The following is a 20,979-nucleotide window of genomic DNA, read 5'->3' on the forward strand; positions in this document are numbered from 1 at the left end:
TCTTTTGCGGTGACAGGAAATTGGGAAAGAGGATAACATTTGAAATGGAAATAAAGTGCCCAATATTTTATAAAAAGAGTAGAGAAAGAGCACAAACCTTGTGTGTGTTTCTTTCTCCTTCTGAATTTGTTTTAAGTTCATACCACCATGATTTCACCATAGTGAAATCGACTATAAACAAGAATCATAAGCTAGAAAGACACTTTGCTAAAATTGATTTTCATCAGGCTATTTTATCACTGCAACACAGACAAAATTATGACAGTATAATCAAACTTCCATTCTATCTGGATTTGCTTATTGATTAATGAGGGAATTCCTGCTCAGATCAGTAATTTATTGTTCATTTTTTTCATCCCTGAAAGGAATTGCATAGTTCAAGAACCTCATAGTTAATTTATACTGTCTCTTATCAGTGAATATTTTCATATTGAAATACATAATAGTTGTTGCTATTTTAAACAACATAAGATATGTATTTTACACATTTTATACTGTATACACATATGTGTTTCTACTGAATACATATACTAGAATTGACATAGGATACAGTCATTATCAGTTTTAGTTTATAATTCTTGGTTATTTTCCAAATAATGTTTAATCTTTTTCCTCCAAAATTTTGTATCCTAAACAATAGTATTAACAGATGTAAAATTATCACTTTAATGTTTCAATGTTGTGAGGAAATATCTTGCTATGTATATCAAAACAACTATTGCAAAATGTAGAAATATACAACATTAAAGATAATTAATAGAAAAATGAAATGGAGACAACTCAAGTCAAATAAGTACGCAAAAAAAAAAAAAAACTAAAGAAACACCAAAAAATAAAACTAAGGTAAAAAAGATGCATACAAACTAAAAAGGTTTAGATAAATCTAAGTGTGAACACTTGGATAGTAATTAAACTCACAGTTATAAGACACATGTGAAGCAATAATGAAATGAAAAATCAAGTCTTCCCCAAAAGGGGAATGAAATCCCACAGTGATAAGACACTTAACTACTATTAATGACACATAAAACCCTAAAGAAAACATTTAATATAAAAGTGTACAATTTATACACAAAGATAGTATTACTCAAGAAAGCAGGTAGTGATATTAATTTTAGGCAAAACTAACATTCTATAAAATTATAAGATATGGACAGACATGTTTCATAAAAATATTAAATATGAAATGAAAATCTAAATATGAAAATATATTACAAAATCCAAATACATCAAGAAAATGGTATTAAAATGGTGTTTAACATCAAACTTTCTTATTGTTATGGGAAGTAGATCAATACAGAGATGCAATTCTATTCAATGTCTATAAAATGAGCCACTGTGCGGGCTCAGACATAGATGAAGGATGAATTTTCCTCCCTGATTCCCTGCTTCGGGCACAGAAAGTATCATGGAGGAAGGAGAGCAAGAAATACAAGAGCTGTAAAATGGAGAGGAGTGGTGTGAACTACTGCGGTTTAAGCATGCCATAGCTACTGAGCTCGTGGTAGGTGCAGTTAACTATACACAATCTGCACAAAATCAAGTCAGTTACAAATGTCAGCAGAGAGTGGAACGGCTTTCAAGGCTCTCTACTCTTAGCCAGGAATTTATTGGCCTCTGATGGCTTCTCCCTCTGAGGAGAATCACTTACATCAATGGAATATATTGATCACACTTCACTGGAATACCTCACACCCAGGATATATGTGTAGCACATATTGGACTAAATAAATTACTTAGGGGTTGGGGGAGAGAAGGAATTATGAATGAGGAGTTAGGTAGGCAGGTAGAGGTAGAATGAAATGAAGCTATGACAGGAAAAGGGGATGATTTTGATTAAAATGTGTTGTATGGAATTCTTGGGGAATTAATTCAATTTAAAATTAATAAGAATAAATCTGAAAATCAAAATTATATACACATATACACATATATATAAATACATATACACATATATATTACATATGTGCTATAAAATCTTAGAATTTCCTTTATTCAACTCACCAGTTACTCCAAAGTCAACGACTTGTATTCATTAAAAAGAATTATTACTGAATAAACACATCCGATACAATCTAGAAGAACTCAGCATTCTTTATTTTGTGATTTATTGGGATATCTTCTTTCACAAGAAAATATTTGCCTTTCTTATTTCTTGGCAGCACAATTTAAATTGATGTTATTCAATTATTCCTGTTTCAGTTCAGCAAGCATGAAAGATAGGAGATTTGCTGTATAAACACCTGACACAATCAAAGTTGTTTCCCTATGAATTATGGCAAAGGGATAGAAATAATTAACTCATAACAAATACATCCAAAAAGGACATATTTGTTGCTCCAAGTGGCTACAGCAAAGACAACTGTTTTTTTTTTGTTACACTGAAAAGTAGACACGACAATAAAAATTTCTACATAAGTAACCTAAAATTAAATTAGTTTTATTTAGCATACCAGAAAAATATACTAGTTAAGACAGATAACTTCATTCTGGCTGCTTGTTTGGAACTGAAAAAGCAATACTAACAAGAAGCAGTGCATGCTAATGAGGTATAATGAAGGTTGGGCCAAGTAAAGAAATTTTATATTGGACTCAGTTTCTGGCCCACTATCTCTATGTGCTTCTTTGAAAAGTCTATCCGTTCTCTTTGCTATTCTTGTCACACAAAAATAGAAAAGAGTAAATGATGTCGAAGAATTACTAAATCTCACATTTTATAATTAGGGGATTCTTTAATATAGTCTATATATTTGTACATTATATGCTATTTTATTGTAATGAAACAAAATAAAATATAATCATGTTAAGTACATTGCATAAATTCATTCATATTGTTGATGAGGGGTTGGTCAGAAATTATTCACCTAGAAAAACTGCAAACCTGTACTCATTGATCTGCATTTCCCTCTTTTTACCTTTTATTCACTGCTTGGTGCAAACTTTATTTTTTTTAAAAAAAATATTTTATTTATTTACATTCAAGTCTTTGCTCCACTCTTTTCCCCCTTCTACAGTTCCTCATTCCATTCCTCCTCCTCCTTGCCTCCCAGAGGGTACTCCCTCCACCAAACCTCTTCTTTCTCTGAAACCTCAAGTCTCTCTAGGATTATGTGAGTCTCCAACTGAGGCCAGGTCACACATTCCTCTGCTATATATGTGCGTGCTCAGGGACCTCGGAGCAGCCCATGTACACTGCTTGGTTGGTGTCTCAGTCTCTGAGAGCTCCCTAGGGTCCTGGTTAGTTGAGACTGCTAGTCTTCCTATGGGGTCAGCCTCTCCTTCAGCTTCTTCAATCCTTCCACTAATTCAACCATGGGGTCCCTGACTTCAGTCCAATGGTTGAGTACGGGTATCCCTGTGTTTATCTCAAGTCAGCTGCTGGTAGACAGAGCCTCTCAGAGGACAGCCATAATAGGTTCCTGCCTTTAGTCTCTTCTCCATTTTGGTTCCTGAAGGCTTTTAGACAGGAATATTTCTGTATCAAAAATTTTGACTCTGGGTTAGTTAACTATCCCTTCATTTGAGGCCATGTCTATATAGTGGAAGTAGATACTTCGAATTCCCTCTCCCCATTGTTGAGCATTTTGGGTATGGTCACTGCAATTGAGTCCTGAGAGTCTCTCACCACCCTGGAATCTGGTAATTTCTAGAGTGTCCCCCAACTTCCCACTCCACAAGACTGCATATTTCTATTGATTCTACAAAAATTCTAAGATAGCCAAATCAATTCTCAATGATTTAAGATCTGGGGGAATCATCATCCCAGATCTCAAGCTACAAAGCAATAGTTATAAAGGCAGCATGGTCTTGGTGCAGAAACAGACAGGTCCATCAATGGAATAAAATGAAAAACCCAGAAATAAACCTACATACCTATGGACACTTGACCTTTGACAAATAAGCTGAAAAATACAATGGATAAAAGAAAGCATCTTCAATACATGGTGCTGGTCTTACTGGCTGTCTGTGCATAGAAGAATGAAAAGAGAACCATATTTATGACTTTGCACAAAGTTCAACTCCAAGTGGATCAAGGACCTCAACATAAGACCAGATACAACAGAAAAGAAAATAGAAGAGCCTTGAAAGCACTAGCACAGAGGGAAATTTTCTAAATAGATCACCAATGGCTTAGGCTCTAAGAGCAATAACTGATAAATGGTACCTCATGAAACTGAAAAGTTTCTATAAGGCAAAAGATATCTTATTTATTACTATTCAATCCATTTTCTATAGCTCACATTTCCTGCTCAAGGGTTCATTGATTTTCTTACATACATAGACACTGAAAGTTGTGTGTGCGTGTGTGTGTGTGTGTGTGTGTGTGTGTGTATGTACACATATATGGTTTTCCTATATTTTTATTTATTTTTTTCAATCCAGATTTTATTCACCATCCCCCACTGACTGTTCCACATCCCATACCTCCTCCCTACCCACCTGTCTCCACGAGTATGTCCCCACCAACAACCCTGCACACAACCAGACCTCTAAATTCCCTGGGGCCTCCAGTCTCTTGAGGGTTAGGTGCATCTATTCTGACTGAACACGAACACAGCAGTCTTCTACTGTATGTGTGTTTGGGGCCTCATATCAACTGTTGTATGCTGCTTGGTTGATGGTCCAGTGATTGAGATTTCTAAGGGATCCAGAATAATTGAGACTGCTGGTCCTTCTACAGGCTCACACTATTCCTCAGCTTCTTCCAGCCTTTCCCTAATTCAACCACAGGAGTCAGCAGCTTCTGTCCTTTGGTTGGGTGCAAGTATCTTCATCTGACTATTTCAGCTGCTTGTTGGGTCTTCTAGAGGGCAGTGATAATAGGTCCAATTTGTGAGCACTCCATATCCTCAATAATCGTATCAGGCCTTAGGGCCTCCCCTTGAGCTGGATCCCACATTGGGCCTGTCACTGAAACTTCTTTTCCTCACGCTCCTATACATATCCATCCCAGCAGTTCTTTCAGACAGGAACAATTATGAGTCAGAGTTTTGATTGTGGGATGGCAAACCCCTCCCTTACTTGATGCCTTATCTTCCTGCTGGAGGTGGGCTCTACAAGGTCCCTTCCCCTACTATAGGGTATTTCATCTAAGGTCCCTCCTTTTGAGTACTGAGGGTCTCTCACCTCCTAAGTCTCTGGTGCTTTCTGGAGAATCCCCCAAACCCCTACCTCCTGAGGTTGCCTGTTTCCATTCTTTCTGCTGGCCCTCAGGGTTTTAGTCTTCTTCCCTCAACTAATACCAGATCAGGTTTCCCTTTTCCCCTAACCCCCATCCACATTGCTTTCTTCTCCCTCCCAAGTGGGATTGAGGTGTCTTCACTTGGGCCCTTCAGTTTGTTGAACATTTTGAGTTCTGTGGACTCTATCTTGGGTATTTGGCAGGGTTGTTTTTGTTTGTTTGTTTGTTTGTTTGTTTTCCTAATATTCACATATTAGTAAGTACCTACCATGCATGTTATTTTGGGTCTGAGTTACCTCACTAAGCATGATATTTTTCTAGTTCCACCCATTTGCCTGCAAAATTTGGATGTCCTCCTTCTTAATAAGTGAGTAGTATTCCATTGTATAAATGAACCACATTTTCTGTATCCACTCTTCTGTCATGGTACATCTGGGTGGGTTCCATCTTCTGGCTATCACAAAGAAGGCCTCTGTGACTATAGTGAATCATATGCTCCTATGGCATGGTGGGGCATCTTTTGACTATATTCACAAGAGTATTATTGCTGCATCTTCAGGTAGATCTATTTCCAATTTTCTGAGGAACCACCAGACTGATTTCCAGAGTCGTTGTACCAGCTTGCAATCCCACCAACAATGAAGGTGTGTTCCCCTTTCTCCACATTCTTGCCAGCATGTGTTGTCACTGAGGTTTCGATCTTTGCCATTGTGATGGCTTAAGATGGAATCTCACGGCTGTTTTGGTTTGAATTTCTCTGATCACTAAGGACTTTGAACATTTCTTTAGGTGTTTCTTAGCCATTCAAGATTCCTCTGTTGTGAATTCTTGGTTTAGTTCTATACACCATTTTTTGATTGGATTGTTTGGGTTTTTGGTGGTTACCTTCTTGAGTTCATTTTATATTTTGAATATTAGCCCTCTATCAGATGTGGGATTAGTAAAGATTTTTTCCTAATCTTTAGGTTGTTGATTTGTTTTATTGACTATGTCCTTTGCCTTACAGAATTTTTCCAATTTTATAAAGTCCCATTTATCAATTCTTGATCTTAGTACATGAGCTATTGAGTTCTGTTTAGGAAAATTCCCCCTGTACCACTGAGTTCAAGGCTCTTTACAACTTTCTCTTCTATTTGATTCAGTTTATCTGATTTTATGTTGAGGTTCTTGATTCACTTAGACTTGAGCTTTGTGCAAGGTGACAAATTCGGGTGTATTTTCGATTTCTCTACACAGAGACAGTCAGTTAGACCAGTGCCATTTATTGAAGATGTTTTCTTTTTCCCTTTGTATATTTTTGATGTCTTTATCAAAGAGCAGGTATCTGTAAGTGTGAGGTTTTATTACTGGGTCTTCAATTCTACTCTATTGATCAACACCTCTGTCTCTGCACTAATACCATGCAGTTTTTATCACTATTGCTCTGTAGTAAAACTTGATATTAGGGGTGGTGATTCTTCCAGCTGTTCTTTTATTTTTAAGAATTGTTTCCTCTATTCTGAGTTTTTGCATTTCCAGATGAATTTAAGAATTGCTCTTTCCATGTCTTGAAATAATTGTGTTGGGACTTTGATGGGGCTTTCATTGAATCTGCAGATTGCCTTTGGTAAGATGGCCATTTGTACTATATTTATTCTGCCAATCCATAAGCATGGGAGATCTCTCCATTTTTTGAGGTCTTCTTCAATTTCCTTCTTAAGAGACTTGAAGTTATTGTCATACAGGTCTTTCACTTGTTTGGTTAGAGTTACCCCCAACATATTTTATATTATTTGTAACTATTAGGACAGGAGTTGTTTCTCTAATTTCTTTTTCAGGCTGTTTATCATTTGTATAAATGAAGGCTACTGATTTGAATTAATTTTATGTCTGGTCACTTTGTTGAAGTTGTTTATCAGCTGAAGAAGTTCTCTGGTAGAATTTTTGGGGTCACTTATTTGTAGTATCATATCATCTGCAAATAATGATACTTTTATTTCTTCTTTGCCAATTTGTATTCACTTGATCTCTTTTTGTTGTCTTATTATCCTAGCTATCACTTCAAGTACTATATTGAATAGATATGGGGAGAATGAGCATCCTTTCCTCCAATACTAGTGGGATTGCTTCAAGTATGTCTCCATTTAATTTGATATTGGCTGTTGGTTTGCTGTATATTGCTTTTATTATGTTTAGGTATGAGCCTTGAATTCCTGCTCTCTCTAATACTTTTAACATGAAGGGGTGTTGTATTTTGTCAAATGGCTTTTCTGCATCTAAGGAGATGATCATTTGGTTTTTATCTTCGAGTTTGTTTATATAGTGGGTTATGCTAATGGATTTTTGTATATTAAACCAACCTTGCATCCCAGGGATGAAACCTACTTGATGGTAGTAAATGATGGTTTTGATGTGTTCTTGGATTCAGTTTGCAAGAATTTTATTGAGTATTTTTGCAGCAATTCATAAGTAAAATTGGTATGAAGTTCTCCTTTTTGGTTGGGTCTTTGTGTGGTTTAGGTTTCAGAGTAATTGTGGCTTCATAGAATGTAGGTAGTATTCCTTCTGCGTCTATTTCATGGAATAGTTTAAGGAATATTGGTATCAAGTCTTTGAAGGTCTGGTAGAATTATGCCTTAAGTCCATTTGGCCCTGAGCTTTTATTGGTTTGGAGGTTTTTTAATGACTTCCATTTCCTAATGGGATATAGGCCCATTTTAGATAGTTCATCTGCTCTTGATTTAACTTTGGCAGGTGGTATCTGTCTAGAAAACAAACTATTTCATTTATATTTTCCAGTTTTGTTGAATATAGGCTTTTATAGTAGCATCTGATGATTTTTTGAATTTCTTCCATTTCTTTTATGTCTCCATTTCCATTTCTCATATTTTTAATTTAGATACTACCTCTGGGCCCTTTAGTTAGTTTGGCTATGTATTTATCTATGTTATTGATTGCTTTTTTCAGTTCTTTGTATTGTTTTATTTGTTTCTATTTAGTTGATTTCAGCCATGAGTTTGACTATTTCTTACTTTATACTCCTCTTGGGTGAGTTTGCTTCTTTTTGTTCAAAAAAGTTGTATATATTTTTATGTTTTAATAATTTTTCCAAAGAAGGCTAGAGTAAATTATTTTATTAATATCAATGTTTTCAATATTTACCTATTAATAGATAATGGATCTAGCTTATTATTGCATTATGGTATAAAAATGCTTCATTCAGTTCAGCGATTTTGTTGAGAGCTAAGAAGCTTGGTGCACGTATTCATTTACTGATGTGAGGTATTCTCTAACATGTACACAGCAGAGAAGCTGCCTGGGTGCATGAAACATCCACTAGTTTACTAGGTGCTGCCTGCTCTACAGAATTATTACAATTCAATTTTTTACCATCTGAGTGGGAAATTCTTTTATCCAAATATTTTTTTGTCCTCAAAATTTTCAAACAAACAAAACTGAGATTTAGTGGAATTCTATCACAACTGGTATTTTTTGTTGGGAATATTGATTGATTGATTGATTGATTACTGCACAAAAATTTTAATGTCAGTATATTCATCTCTTGATCATTCTTGATCATTACTCTCATAACTCTCATTACTCTCATTATATGTAGTAAATAAACAGTAAGTTTTTATTACTGAAACACCAAATGCTATTTATAATGCACAAAATTATTGACTCTCTTATTATCCTCATGATTTTAAAAAAATTCTTATACAATGCCTATTTTATATTTTCAATAACAGCATGGTTATAATGTAGATAAATACAGTCCCATATGGCATATTCTTAATGTATCAAAAAATAAAATGTTCTCTTTTTTTAAAAGTTGTATCCTTAATAATCAGATACTTCTATCAATATTCAATCAATAATTGAATAAAAGCTTAATAACTAACTTAAGTTTAATTTAGCATCATCTATATGAGACAACATCTGAGTTAACTGGTATTTTAGAAAATTCATTAGAAGATCCTCTCTCCACTTCCATCTAGGCTTAATAAGTTTCTTTTTATTGTCTATCCTATTTTTAAGATTAATAATACAAATAGATCATTTCTCTCTTCCCTTTCCTCCTCCAAACACTCCCATAAAATCATTCACAAATTTTTTTAAAACTAACTCCCTCTTTTATCATCAATTTTTGTTAATTATATATGTATACTCATACATGTTCCTAAACATAACCTTCACTATCTGAATAATGTTATTTGTATATATGTTTACAGGATAATACTATTTGGTGTTGAATAACCAATTGGTATACTCTTTTCAGGGAAGACTACTCCTGCCACTTTCAGTTGTCTATAGTTGTTTGTAGTTCTTGTGTAAGGTCCAGGCTTCACGGTCTTTCCTGGCTTCTTTCATTTGTGTTCTTCTATCTGTGTCTTACTCATGTTCTGGAGTCATTTTGGTGAGATATTATTGGTGCATCATCTGAGAGAACCAAAAATTATGCTTCAAAACTATGGATTTGAACATGTTTGCCAAAGTATTGTTGCACTTTTAAACAGTAAACATGGAAAGAATGGGTATATTTGCCTTATCTATATCTTAATGAAAACCTAATTTTATTTTCCAAAGAATATTGTGCTAACTGTGCTTTGTTGACAGTCTTTATCATTCTGAAATAAATTGATTTCCAGGTCTAGTTTGTGGGGAGCTAAACTGTGTCAAATGTTTATCTCTACCTATTGAATTATTTATGTGACATGTATATTAATTTAACTAATATACTGTATTAGACTATAGAAAAACCAGAAAGAAAGTTAGAAGAAGCTGGGCGGTGGTGGCGCTCACCTTTAATCCCAGCACTTGGGAGGCAGACGCAGGTGGATTTCTTAGTTCGAGGTCAGCCTGGACTACAGAGTGAGTTCCAGGACAGCCAGAGCTACACGGAGAAACCATGCCTGCAATCCCCTCTCCCCCCTCAAAAAAAAACTTAGAATACTCTATGCTCTTAGGATAATAATACTTTCTTGGGGAAAGCACAAATCACAGATACAAATCAGATGCATATGACTTAATAAAAATAAAACTTCATCAGAGAAAGGTATTTCATCAATAAACTGATATTGAAACAAGTGAGTTGGATGAAATTATTAGAAAAAATTACAACTTATAGAAGATTAAGATCCAAAATAGGTAAGGAGTCCTACAACTCAATAAAAATATTAAAAATGGATAATAATTTTTCTAAAAAAGAAGTACAAATTGTTAGTAGGTATATGTCATCAGGTTCAACACCAAATACAGACCACACTCTAAGGATATGTGATGTTACATCTGTGAGGATGAACAGATGCATATTTGTAAAGGAGAAAATGAGTGTGTACAAAACTGTGAAGTGGTGTGTTTTAGATGGGGCTTGCTTCCCAAAGGCTCCTGTATGGGACATGTGGTTATCAGTAGAAATGTAAGGGGTGGAGGAATCATTAAGAAATGAGACTGAGTGGGAGGTTTAATGTTCTTGGGAGAACTACCATGAAGATATCAATGCAGTTATTATGAGAATAAGTTATTACAGGATTGAGTCTTCTTAAGTGATCCTATGTATACTCCTTGTATGATGGAACCTGCCAGAATGAAGCTCATCAAAGAGGGTCTATCAGTTGAATATACACAAGGACTCAGTATTGGGAGATTGGCCTTCAAATTCTTTACATTGTTAGTTTGCCTCAGATGCAATCATTAGACACTGATGTATAAAGAAATCAAAAATCTTGTTATTATTAACATCATACACTTGGCAGCTCCAGTTAAAACTAGAATGGAGTTTGCTTATAGATTATAGTGAAACTGCTGATGTAGGACATAGCTATACTACTTTTGATTAAAACAATTAAGGTCTAGTTCCCAAAGGATTAACTCAGATCTAACAATCAGATCATTGCATTGTTATTCACTATAACCAAGCTATGGAAGCAATTCTACTGTACATCTACTCAAATAAGGATCAATCACCCTTTTAAAAGTAGAAAACACTAATGCTTGTAACAACATTCATGGTGCCCAAGGATTTATCAATGTAAATAAGTCAGACACATGACATCTAATACATCCTTTCCCTCATATGAACTACCTAAAACTTGCAAATTTATAGGCACAGAAAATGGAATGGTGATTAACATGTATTGGTATAGAATAAGAAATTATTTAGTTGGTATGAATTTTGGTCATAAGATAAATAAATTCAAGAGATTTCTGCTATGTGGAGAGCTTTGGGGGTATCTTCTAGGAATTTGGCAGAAAATTGACATTGGGCCAGGAAAAGGAAGAAGGCTCCGGCAGGAATTTGATATTGGGCTAGGATAAGGAAGTAAGCTCTGGCAAGAATTTAACTTTGCGCTAGGACAAGAAAGTAGGCTCAATTGGGGACCCTGTGCTCAGTTCAATGGCTGGCCGAGGACATCCCCCTCTGTATTTTTCATGCACTAGCAGAATCTCCCAGGTAACAGCTATATCTAGCTCTGTCAGCAAGCACTTGTGACAATCAATAATAGTGTCTGAGTTTTGTAACTGGATATGGGATAGATCCATAGGTGGGGTAGTCTCTGGTTGGGTTTTCCCTCAGAATCTTCTTCATACTTTGTCTCTGTATCTCCTTCTGTGGGTATTTTGTTCCCCCTTCTAAGAAGGACCAGAATATCCATACTTTCTCCATACAATGGAGGAGCTAGAGAAAGGACCCAAGGAGCTGAAGGGGTTTGCAGTGCCATAGGAGGAACAACAATATGAGCCATCCAGTACTCCCAGACCTCCCAGGGACTAAACCATCAACCAAAGAGTACATATTGGAGTTACCCATGGCTCCAGACACATAGGTAGCAGAGGATGGCCTTGTTAGCTATCAAAGGGAGGAAAGGTCCTTGGTCCTGAAATGGCTGGATGCCACAGTGTAGAGGAATACTAGGACAAGAAAGTGGGAGAGGGTTGATTGGGGAACAGGGATAGGGAAGATAGCTTATGGGATTTGGGGGGCGGGACAGGAAAGGGGAGAACATTTGAAATGTAAAAAACAAAAAGAATACATCTAATAAAAAAAAAGGAAATAGGCTCAAGATCTTGATCATCTTGATAAGTCTCTGAATATCAAGGGAATTTATATTACCTTGTTTGCTCCTTGGCTATTGCTTATTTTGTTGTTTTTTTGTTTTCATGGCCTTGAGTTTACCTTATTATTTGCATGTGCTTAAAATGTTATAAAAGCAGACTGGAAAAAATCCCCTTCAGTCTCAGCACTGGCTGGACTCATGATATAATATTCTCTAATTGCCTTTTTCTTCTCAGTCCTCGCTCTCTCCCTTGAGACCCAGTTGACTGATTGTAAGCCAGTATGGTGTTACTCATTTATAAATTGAAGAGAATAGATTTCAAATAAAGTGTTCTTGCTGTATAACTTGAAGACACAAGAAAATGGATTTGCATTTATGGTAATGGTTTTAAAGGTGTATATTCTACTTTATCAAAATGTACACATTAAATATGTGTAGTTTTAAATTATGTTTTAAAGTTTAGCATAGGAAATAATGGATTTCCTCATATTTTCATGTATCATATCACACTTGGTACCATTTAATTTCTGTTATACCTTCATAAAATCATTTCAAATGACAAGGTTATAATTTAAATAGTGAATTCCCTAGTGGTTTACTTTATCTCTCCTTAATTGACATCATATATTACAATTTAGAAAAATTCACATCATTTTTATGAAAGTGATGATGCTATTTCATTCTATTTTTCATCTTTCTGCTCATCATAATATCTCCAAGAAAGATGTCAGACATCTAGAGAAATTGGTATTCTTTAATATGTCATCTGAGTCAAGATATTTAAATTTTGCCAAAAAACTCTGTCTCTAAAATTATCTCTTTGAAAAGTCTTCTCAAATAGCATCTTCTTCACAACAGTTTTTACTAATATTGACTCAATTATTATAATTCAGATATTCATCTTTCTTCTCAGACAATACAAAGGTATAATTCTCATACGTTAAAATTCTATCCATATCCATTTGGGGCACAGCCGGTAGAAGTGAGCTGCAGGCTTTACTTCCCTTCCCTCAAGCTCTATCACAACCCCCTAAGGAGACATGCTAGGCTCTGAGAATATCCAGGCCTCTTGGGTTCCAGTAACTCTGAGGTTAGACCCTAACATGTCTATCCAGAGCTTGCTAAGTCCACCCAGGGCACAAGCAGCACAAGCTATTCCCTATGCTCCATTGTCAGGCCCAAGACTCTGCCTGGCTCTCTGAGGAGTCCCATTAGCATCAGGAATATCTAGCTACCACCAGGGACAATGAAATGGCTACAGGCCAGTATAAGAACAAAACCCACAGGAGCTAAGGCAATATGGCACTGCCAAAGCACAGATATCTTACCACAGAAAGAACTAATTATTCTAATGCCGCCAATGCAAAGGGCTAAAATCCAATCTTAAAAAGATGGTAGAGGCCTTTAATAGAGGAAATCAATAAATTGATTAAAGGAGTATGAGAGCCTGGCAGTGGTGGCACATGCCTGTAATCCCAGCACGTGAAAGGCAGAGAAAGGCGGATTTCTGAGTTCAAGGCCAGCCTGGTCTACAGAGTGAGATTCAGGACAGCAAGAACTACACAGAGAAACCCTGTCTCGAAAAACCACAAAAAAGTATGAGAAAATACAATCAAATTGGGGAAAGTAATTAATAAAACTGTTCAATACCAGAAATTGGAAATTAAAGCAATAAAGATAAGACAAACTGAAGGAATCCTGGAGAAGGAAAATCTAGGGAAGAGAACAGGAACATAAGAGACAGAAAAGAGAATCAACGGCATAGAAGATATGATTGATGATATAGATACATCAGTCAAAGAAAATGTTAAATCCAAAAAGTTCCTGACAAAATATCTGGGACATTTTGAAAAGGCACATACTTTAAAAAAAAAAAAAAAAAAAGGAATAGAAAAAGAAGACTTCTAGACTTCTAGCTCCAAGGCCTAGAAAATTTTTTTCTTTTTTTTTAATAAAAAAAATATTGGTTAATTTATTTTTCTTACATTGCAAATGTTGCCCCCCCTTCCTGGTTTCCCTTCCAGAACCCCTCCATCTCATACCCCTCCCCCTGCCTCTATGAGGATGCTCCCTACCCACTTACCCAGTCCTTCCTCACCGCCCTAGCATCCCCCTACAAAATATCACATGAAATCATACCTTGAACTCCATATATTAATAGTGAAAGACATCAAGATCCCACTCTCACCAATGGACATATCAAGATAGAAACCAAAAAAACCAAAAATGAAATAACCGATGTTATGAATCAAATTGGCCTAACAGATACTGATACAGAACCTTTCACCCAAACATGAGAGAATATACCTTCTCCTCAGCGCCTCCAAGAACCTTCTCCAAAGCTGACAGTATAATCAGTCACAAAGCAAGCCTCAAAACATACAAAAGATCAAAATAACCCGTAGTATCTTGTAGGACCACAATGGATTTATGTAGGACTTCCAAAACAACAGAAAGTGTACAAATCAATGAAACTGAGCAAATCTTTACTAAATGATCACTGGGTCAGTGAAGAAATAAAAATAAAATTAAACACTTACCAGAATTCAGTGAAAATGAATGCACAACATACTGAAACTTGTTGAAATAATGAGCACAGTGCTAAGATGAAATTCCCTAACACTAAGTATCTTCTGTAATGAAATTGAAGCAATCTCAAACTGGTAATTTAAAAGTACACCTCAAAGTTCTAGAATGAAAAAAGCAAACACACCCAAGAGAAGTAGAAGGCAGGAAATAATCAAACTCAGGGGTGAAATTAATCAACTAGAATTGAAGAGGACAATACAAAGAATTAAGAAAATCAAGAGCTGGTGCTTTGAGAAAATCAACAAGATAAACAAACCATTATCCAAAACAACTAAAATACAGAGAGATAATTCCCAAATTAACAAAACCATAAAGGAAATGTGGGATATAACAACACACACCGAGGAAATACAAAGAATCATTAGGATGTACTTCAAAAGCCTGTACTCCACAAAATTGGAAAATCCAAATTAAAACAACTCCACCAAAATGAGGCTCAAACAAGGTTGTCCAAATTTTCTGTATCTTTAATATAGTACTTGAAGTTTTCGCTAGAACAGTAAGACAACTAAAGGTGACATCAGAGATAAATTCAAAAGGAAGAAGTCAAAGTATCAAGAAAAAGGCCATCTGTAAACCAAAAGCAGTCTACAGATTCAATGAAGTGCTCATCAAAGTTCCAACAAAATTTTCACTGGCCTTAATAAAGCAGTTCTCAACTTCATATGGAAAAACAAAAACAAAACAAAACAAAACAAAAAAGCAAGATACCAAAACCAATCTTGAACAATAAAAGAACTTCTGGAGGTATAACTATCCAGAATCACATTGGGTAGTAAAACTGAGATTTTGAAATATCAAAAACAGCAAAAAGTGGTATGTAACAACAATATGACAAAGACTATCTCTGCTAAATTAATCCAAAGTTGGTTAATTAATGAGAATGATTCATTCATTACTTTTACTATTGTTTATAAGATGTGTATGTGCCTATGTGTGTTTCTGTGTGTGTCCATATGAGTACGGGCTTATGTACCACCTAGCTAATTTCTGCATATAATACAGCTTCTCTGGAGTTGGTGATTTCCTTCCACTACAAGTTCTGAAGCTAAACTCAAGTTGTAAGGTTTGCAGCAAAAACATTTTTCTAGGATGGGCCATCTCATCAGGGTCAGGCATAATATTATAGATATCTTTTAATACTACATGTAATTTGGAAATGAAGTTGTCAGAGGGTAGAATGGCCTATGGGGATTTAAAAGGATAACTTAGTCACATCTTCTCAAGGCCAGAGTCATAAAACAAAGACCCATAAGAAGCCAACTAGCAGTAATGAAAAATATACATACTTTCCTGAATTCTAATGAGCAGCAAACATAGCATTCAGAGAATCATCTGGGAAGGCATTGTGCAGAGACCCTAAAAGATAGGATCCCATTCTTTTACTTCATTTATCTTGATAGATGCTTTTACAGCCAAGAAACCTGTTATTTTATTGAGTTGTTTATTTATTTTACAACCTGATTGCAACTTCCCCTCTGTCCTGTCGTCCCAGTCCCCCCCCCCTCATCTCAGCTCCCTACTCATCCACCACTCCTAGCCTTTTTTTCAGGAAAGAGGAGGCATCCCACAGATACTAAACAGCATTGGCAGTAAGATCATTTGCATCTTTTTCTATTGAGAGAGCACTGTTAGGGGAACAGGATCCAAATGAAGAAAATGGTGTCAGAGGCAGCCCCTGCTCCCACTTTAGGGATCCCACATGAAGTCCCAACTGAAAAAACTGTTACAAATGTACTGAAGGCCTAGGTCCATTCCATGCATGCTCTTTGGTTGGCCATTTGGTCACTACAGCTCTTATGGGTCCATGTTAGTTGATGTTGTAAGTTTTCTTGTGGTGACCTAGACCCCTCTGGTTCCTTCAGTCCTTCTTCACCTTCTTATTTTCCTTCTTCCACAGAATTCCGCTAGCTCCACTTAATGTTTGGGTATGGGTCTGTGCATCTGTTTCTATCGGTTGCCTGGTGAAGCCTCACTGATGACAGTTATACTAGGCTCCTGTGTGCAAGTATATCAGAATATCATTAATAGTGTCAAAGGTAGACTCCCTCTTATGGCCAGACATTGGTTGGTTATTCCCTCAAATTCTGCTCCATCTTTCACCCCTGCATATGCAGGGTAAACTGTGGGTCTAAGGATTTTTGGCTGTGTTGGTGTTACAACCCTCCATTGTAAGTATTACCTAATTACAACAGATGGACAGTTCAGGCTCCATCTTCCCCAATTGCTAGGTGTCTTAGCTGGGATCACCCTCATAGATTCCTGGGAGTTTCCATTATTCTAGGTTTCTAGCTGAGATACACTACTCCACGCAGTTGTCTCTCCCAGTAGCTTCTCCCTCTGTCCTCCACCTACCTTAACCTCCATTTTCCATCTCCAAACTCTCCTCTAGACAGTGTCCTCCTTCCATCCACTCCAGGTATCACCTCTATTTCCCCTTCTCAGTGAGATTCTCTATTGACCTTCAAAGAAAAATTCTGAACTTCATAAGAAAAAATATCAACAAACAAAACAAAACAGAACAATAAAAATCACGATACCTAAAACAAACCTGTATAATGAAGGAACTTCTGGAAATATTATCGTCCTAATTTCAAGCTGCACTGCAGAGTGATGGAAATAAAGAAGCACGGTATTGTATAAGAACAGACAGGTTGATCAATAGAATTGAATTGAAGACTCAGAAATAAACTCACACACTTACAGACACTTGATTTTCAACAACAAATCTAAAATCATACAATGGAAAAAAGAATGATCTTCAAAAAATGATACTGATCTAACTGTACATCTTCATGAAAAAGAATGCAAGTAGAACTGTATTTATCACTCTGTACAAAACTCAGGCCCAAGCAGATCAAAGGTATCAACATAAAACTGGACTCACTAAATCTAATAAAAGAGAAAGAAAGGAACTGCCTTGAAAACATTGATACAGAAGAGAACTTCCTGAACAGAATACCATCAGCTTAGTCACTAAGATCAACAATAAATCAGACGTTATGAAACTGAACATCTTTTCTAAGGCAAAGGACACTGTCAGTATGACAAAAAGCCACACACAAAATGGTGAAAACCTTCACCAACCTTACTTCAAAGAGAAAGCAAATAGTCAGAATTTGTAAAAACTCAAGAAGTTAGACACCAACAACCAAAATACCCATTTAAAATAATGGGGTACAGAACTAAACAGGAAATTCTTAATAGAAGACTCTCCTAATGGTTGAGTCCATTAGTGTTCAACAACCTCAATCATTAAGGAAATACAAACAAAATTGATTCTAAGATTCCATCTTACGCCCTTTAGAATGGATAAGAAAAAAAAAACCCTCAAGTCCAAACATGTTTGTTAGGATATGGAGCAAGGGGAACACTCCTTCATTGCTGGTGAAAGTCCAAACTTGTACAACCACTTTTGAAATCAATCTGTCAGTTTCTCCAAAAATTGGGATTAGTTCTACCTCAAGACACAGCTGTAGACTTACATTTTTCAAAACCTAGTTTAGTAAGGGAACTCAAACACTTTATCCTCCATTCAAGCCCATTACCCACCAACGATAGTCAAAAGGGCAAAAGCAGATGTGGAACTGTTTAGAAATAGGTTTTTGGGGTGATTCTAATCTTTGTTGTCAGGGTAGCAGCAATTCAGCTCACATACATCATGAGTAGTAGCTCGATCTCCTTGAAAACATCATTCCAACAATGTCAATTTGATCCAGAATAAACCAGAAACTGGCAATTGGCTAGCCCAAGTCAGAGGAAGCAGCAAGAAGCAGTCAGAACAACACCAGGAGTTCTTAGGTGTGTTTCTTTCTACAACAAACAATGATCAGCAAAGAAGGCAAGGCAAAAAAGTGCCACAGTGTTGTCAGTGAAGACCAGCATCAGCAAAGACCAACAAAGACCAGCAAATAATGGCTAGGAGAACCAATGCCACATATCATCATCCACTGTCTTTTGGGTAATATTTACACCCTTCCAAGACATCACATGCCTCAAAGGTTTGCTCTAGTAAAACATCACATCTCCCTTTTCCCAGGCAGCTTCCAGATAAATTCCATGTGTCTGCTCTCAGCAAAATATCCTTCCAAGTGTCTGCTTTAGCAAAAAGATGTTCTCATAAGACAATTTCCAGAAAAACATCACATAACACAACTGAGTCTCCAAAGAAATCAGAAATTTCCACCTCATACAGCTATACCATTCCTCATCATGTACTCAAAAATGCTCCATCATTCCACAAAGACACTTGTTCAAATATGTTTTAGCAGCCTTATTTGTAATAGCCATATGTTCCTCAACCAAAGAATTCATAGAGAAAATATGGTTCATTTACACAGTGGAGTGCTGCTCAGTTATTAAAGACAAGGACATCATGAAATTTTTGGGCAAATGGATGGAACTAGAAAATATCATCCTGAGTAAGGTAACCCAAACCAAGAAACACAGGCATGGTATATGATTAACGTGTAAGTGGATATTAGCCATAAAATACCAGATAACAATGCTATAATACACAGACCCAAATTAGTAAAAAGGATGGCCCAAGAGAGTATGTTTAAATCTCACTAAGTTGGGGAAATAAAAGACTAGAGTACTGTCTAAAGAGAGGGAACTGAGTGGGAGTGTGGGAATGGGGGTAAGAGGGCTGGGAGAGACAAGGAAAATTAGTGGGGAGCATCTCTGTGGCAAGCTGGAGACCTGAGACCAGAAAGGCTGCTGGGAGGATATGGGGATGACCATTACTGAGACCTCTCATGGGGGAATATGGAACCTGAAGTGGCCAGTTCCTATATCCAGGCAGGTCTTCCAGTACAGGGAGGGAAGATACCAACCCACTCACAAAACCTGTGAGTCAAAATTTACCCTACCTTCAAGATGTGCAGGAATAAGATGGAGCAGAGATTGAGGGAATGACCAACCACTGACTGTCCCAACCTGTGACCCACCCCATAGGGACAGCCAACCCTTGATACTATCAGTGATACTCTGTTATACTTTTAGATAGGAGCTTAACACTAGTGTCATCTGAGAAGCTTCATCAAGCAACTGAAAGAAACAGATGCAGAGACCTACAGTCAAACATTTGGCAATATTCAGTGAGTCTTGTGGAAGAGTTGGGGAAGGGATTGAGGGAGCTGGAGTGGTCAAGGACACCACAAGAAGACCTACAGAGCCAACTAAGTTCAACCCATAGGGGTTCATTGAGACTGAACCAACAACCAAAGAATATGCATGGACTGGACCTATGCAGATGTGCAGATTGGTCTTCATGAAGGTTCTCCCAAATAATTGGAGTGGAGGCTATCTCTGACTCAGACTTTGTTGCCTGCCTCTGGATCCTTTTCCCTTAGCTGGCCTGCTATGCCCTCAGTGAGAGAGAGTGTGCTTAGTCTTGATGAGATTTAATGTGCTAATGCAGATTAGGTAGCATGGGGACAACACATGATATCTCCCCTTCTCAGAGATGGAGAGGTTAGGAATAGTAGGAAAGGAAGGAGGGGGGCTGGAATTGGGATGCAAAGTGAATAATAAATAAATTTGCATTTCCCTAATGATTAATGTTGAACATTTCTTAAGGTGTTTCTCAGCTCTCCGAAGTTCTTCATGTGAAAATTCTTTGTTTAGCTCCGTACCCCACTTTTTAATGGGGTTATTTGATTCTCTGGTTCTACTTTCTTGAGTTCTTTGTATATATTAGATATTAGCCCTCTGTCGGATTTAGGGTTGGTGAAGATCATTTCCCAATCTGTTGGTTGACGTTTTGTCCTTTTGACAGTGTCCTTTGCCTTACAGAAACTTTGTAGTTTTATGAGGTCCCATTTGTCAATTCTTGATCTTAGAGCATAAGCTATTGGTGTTCGATTCAGGAACTTTTCCCCTGTGCCCATGTCCTCCAGGGTCTTCCCCAGTTTCTTTTCGATTACTTTCAGTGTGTCAAGTTTTATGTGGAAGTCCTTGATCCATTTGGAGTTGAGCTTAGTACAAGGAGATAAGAATGGATCGATTCGCATTCTTCTGCATGCTGAACTCCAATTGAACCAGCACCATTTGTTGAAAAGACTATCTTTTTTCCACTGGATGCTTTCAGTTCCTTTGTCAAAGATCAAGTGTGCTGGTTCATTTCTGAGTCTTCAATCCTATTCCATTGATCTGCATGCCTGATATTGT

This window comes from Apodemus sylvaticus, chromosome 5, assembly GCF_947179515.1.
Source record: "Apodemus sylvaticus chromosome 5, mApoSyl1.1, whole genome shotgun sequence".
NCBI classification, from domain to species: domain Eukaryota; kingdom Metazoa; phylum Chordata; class Mammalia; order Rodentia; family Muridae; genus Apodemus; species Apodemus sylvaticus.